Below are 4773 nucleotides of genomic sequence, written 5' to 3'. Positions count from 1 at the left end.
TAAGCTCTTATCTCCAAATCTATTCCACTGCTTGCCTGCCTCCACTGCTCAATACTTGCTCAAGAATGAATGAGAATGGTTTACCAAACTCGTATTTCACCTCCAAAGAATCACTCGCACTGTGTTAGACGTGAGCAGAGGCTATAATACTGGGCAAATACATGAGCAAACTCATTGGCATACTCAATCCCTTGATTGTGCAAATCTGATGCACAACTATAGTCACAACTGATAGCAATCTGATTCTCTAACACCTGTCCCTGCTGAACTGAACATGCACTGACATGCAACTGAGTTAACTGATGTATTCTATAGTTGTATTATGAGTTAATAATTAGTTTAACAACTCATCATTAGTCTATTTGCAGTTAGACTAACTACAACTAGTTTAACCAAGTCAAACTAAACACAACTCCATCAACTCCACCAAACTCAACTGACTGAGTTCTAACTGAAGTCATGCATGCAACAACTCAACTGACTCATACGAAAATCATACTTCCTCTGAAAATTGCATGGGCCACATCTGTAGCTCAAACTGAAGTGCTCCAAGAGAATAAGATCAAGTTTATAGTCCAAATATTATTATGAGACAATAATATTTGACTTTTCTATTTTGGACAACCAATCTAAAAATAGACTTTGATCACTCCTGTTGTGATCACTTCTGCTGTGGTCACTCCTACTGTGATCACTCCTGTTGTGGTCACTCCTGCTGTGATCATCCCTGCTGTGGTCACTCCTGCTGTGATCATCCCTGCTGGGATCCAAAAATAGAACTTGCGCCATAATTTGCCTGCGGGCCCACTTAGTGAAGGCGACTCTTTTCACTAAGCTCCATCATCTTGTTGCAATCTCAACAGAAGGCTCCACATGAATCACCTATGGATTTTTGGCAGCACTTCCATGATTTGCAGTTTCAAGCTCCGAAGATCCAAATGAAATTTTTATATCTTTAGGACTGATTCAAGTACTACCTTAAGAAATCTTCTCATCCCAAGAAGAATTTCAAGCTAAAACCCCACTCAGCATTCTTCAGTGATAGAGCTGCACAATCACAAATGGATACAGTCTCTGTCACAAGTGATTGTCCTTTGTCCCCTCATCAAACAGATCCACCACTATAGAGTGATGCCGAAGAGCATGAACACACATTTTTTGAACCGTCATGACCTCTCAACATTGCTCCTTTTAATTTTTGTGCATAGTTGGTTGTGAGTCCCATACCTCGTCACATGTATTTTGTACCTCAACCTTCGTCTTTGTATTTTGATCATCCTCTGGATGACATTGTCTTGTGTTCTTCCATTCCAGACTCTACACTTATTTTGAATGATGATCGATCTATTGACGAAGTTGGTGTTGCACAACCAACATGTGCAGGCATTCATGAAGAGCATGACGAGGAGCTTTAACATCCATCGACAACATGGGACCATCCCTGTCTGTCTACACCTCCTTTGTTTTTTCCTGGCATCCTTGTTGATCCTACCATCCCTGAATTTTCAAGTGTATCTCCATCCACAGATGCACCCATTGTTGATATTTCATAGGACACACCATATGTCAGCTCATCATCCAACAATGGAGAGGACCAACCATTCATTGAAAATCCTCTTGATCTTTCATCTGCTCTTTCCAGAAATGTAGAGGGTGAACATCCTTCCTTCTCATCTACCCCTCTATTTGATTCATCAAACCATGAGGATGCCAACCAAGATCCTGAATTTTTTGATCTTGGATGTCGTGATCTCTTCACCTCATCATCTAATCACGATGTTGATTCACTCATTGTTAATCCTTCTAAGCCACTGGTCTACGAAGATCCATCTCTCAACAAAGTCGAAACCCCACAGACTATCGATGCACTTCAGCCATAGCTGATGGTTATGTCAGGCCCTCATTGTCTTGAGGTTGGTTTCACTTCTAATCACGAAATTTTTCAAACAGTCAAGGCTCCTCGTCGCTCATCTGTATGCACTCAAGATCAATCTAACACTCATATTTTACTTCCTCCACTTGAACTACATGATCCTGTCACTCATGCATTGGAGGAATCTTACACAACAAGCACACTTGCGCAATGTAAGTGGTTTACCTTTCTCATGTTTGCTTGCATATCACAGTCAAGGGAATGCATACACTCAACATCTACATGCAGTGTAGCACAACACCATGGAAATTCCACAGAGTGCATGTCATGCGCTTTCACTCATTTTTGTTCTGTGGATGCTTGTAAGCTTGGAGTGTGTCTGTTTTCATTGTTGTATCTTTCACATTTTTTGGTTCGCACAACTGGGTTTCTTGCAGACCAAGCCTTCACCAACATGGGTCAACCAATGCATCAGTGGCTGCATTGGAAATATCACTTCACATGATCAAGCCCATGCACCATTAGCTTAGGAGTAGGAGTAGTGTTTTCTTTCAGTTTGCTTGCTTTCATGCTTGTTTGTTTTCTTGCTTTGCATGTTTGTTTTTTTGCTTGCTAATGTGTTTTCTTAATCGATTTTCTTTCTCTTTTACTTCTACTTTTGCTTTTCTTTGTTGTTTGTTTTCTTGTTTTTATTCGTAGGTTAGTTTCGCATGAAACCATGCGTGACTCTTGAAACAAGCTAGGTAAAGTACAAGAGGCCTTGTACAGCTATCACTACTTGGTTATCTGTCATCCTACCTCTGTATGAAGAACTTGTTACTTTTAGTCCATGGTACATCGATGGAAAATACATACAGTTCGAAGTGAACCTTGGTGAAAACACAACACTTGTGCGCTAACTAGTGTCACCTTCTCTAGTCGATTGTTTTTGGGTTAACCCTTGTCAGCTCAGTTACGTAGAGTAAGGTGAGGGGGAAAACCTTAACAAGCACATCAAAGGTATATAATAAACTAATTATCTGAAGGAACAACATCTTTTGCTCTCAATAAGTTGGGATCCCTCTTCTGCCTTTGAAATGAATAAGTGTTATGCACAGTTATGAAAAAAATGAAAATGAAAAATGGATAAGGTGAAAGAAGAGAAAGGCTTCCTGCGCAAAGAGGTGATGCAAGTAACTCCAATGGGTACTGACAAGGATCCCTGGCAGCGGAGTGATACTTTTGTTCCTGCATGACTTCGTCGAGGTGCTGGGAGAAACGCAACATCGGAGATGAAACTAAGACTCTAATGACTATACTTCTTGTGTACCAATATACCCCTCAACCCCAATCGAAACAACTGTGTTGACTTGGCTTGGAATGTGTGTCAATTGACTAAGAGCTTGGCAGATGCTACATCTTACAATCAAGCAAGTGTGGAAACCAAGATGAATTGAAAACTGAACAATACTTCTGGAGGTTTTAGACTTGTTTTTCACGAGCAAGGTCCATTCAGAGAGCTGGAGTTCTACTAGTGTTTCACCAAGTGTTGTAGTGGCTACAAACACCCTCCAAAATTTTTCCTTAGCTTCCTTTTGGAGCCTCCCTACCAACCTTTCACAGCAGCATGTCTTGCCTTGCCAAGTACACAAGCTTCAATTTTTTTCTTGTAGAATGACAACCTGTCCATCAAAGCTTGTTGCATCCCCCTCATAGGTTGTTTCACCAAACTTGGTCTAGCTCCCTCAAGAAATTGCGCAATTCTGGAGGGGAACCAACCTTCCCTCGAGAAATTGCGCAATTCTATTTGGGAGCGGAGCCTGTTGGGCTCCAAAATTGCGCAAATATGCCTGTCACTGTTCACTGACAAAATTGTGAAATTCCTCCCAGTAGGGCTGCTCAACCCATAAATTACGCAATCCATCTAGGCAGCCAGCCCAACTCCCTCCCAAAAATGTGCATTGTTTCCTCCGAGCTGAGCAGACTGTTGCATGTGCAGTTGAGTTGGCCGATTCCCTTCAGGACCGAGAAAACCTAATTTGCATGCATGGGCTTCTTCTCCCAAGGCAACATGGAAAGGCATCCCTCAATTCACGGATCTATTTTTAGTAGCCGGAGATTGCATGTAAGGATCATTTCAGAAACCTCCCACCAAGTGTCGCTCTTCCTATATTTGTGGCATACACGTCACAACTTCGATTTTATCAAAACTTATGAACCAGACACTGTAGAGTTCATTCCTCGCATCGAACTTGCAACTCTGACATCCTACATTGCATCTAGGAGTCATCGGCACATTCAGATCAGCTATTTTGGGGTAAGACCACTTTCCATGTCTTGTGTTGCATTTCTGTCGCTTTTTGTGTATCGCTTCATGTGAGTGTTGTCTGCTTGATTTCAATGAGCACTTGTTGTCATTTGCATGTATGTTAGCTTGTACTAGCACCGTTTCAGTTTTCGTTAATGTCTCACTTTATCGCATGCATGCAACTGTTTTTGCACGGACAATTGTCGTTGTAGCAACTCGCTTCACACACATGCATACCTTCTTGGTTCCTAAATCCTGCACTTGTTATTTGCATGAATGATCATTTACTCTTGTTTTCATTCATCTCATCATGCATTCACACTTCTCATGTTTTTAGTCGCTCGTTGGTCGGATTGGGTTGCCTTGGCCCGGACCGTGCCTTGCCCAGCTAGCACTGCGCATTTTTGGAAGTGAAGGCTCTGCTTGCCCTCCAGAAATTGCGCAAGTCTAGCTAGGCACTAACCTCTAGGATTGCATTGTGCAATTATTGGAGGTAGTGTCCTTTTGGCCCTAGAAACTACACAATGTAGTTTGCTAGTTACATGTCATTGTTGACTGAAATTGTGCATTGCACAGTTTTAGTCCTTAGTAGGCTAGGCTGGACTGTGCATTG

Source organism: Pinus tabuliformis, chromosome 8 (assembly GCF_031772625.1).
Source record: "Pinus tabuliformis cultivar Carrire ecotype Pingquan chromosome 8, CPIR1, whole genome shotgun sequence".
NCBI classification, from domain to species: Eukaryota; Viridiplantae; Streptophyta; class Pinopsida; order Pinales; family Pinaceae; genus Pinus; species Pinus tabuliformis.
Note: the sequence above shows the minus strand (reverse complement) of the source record.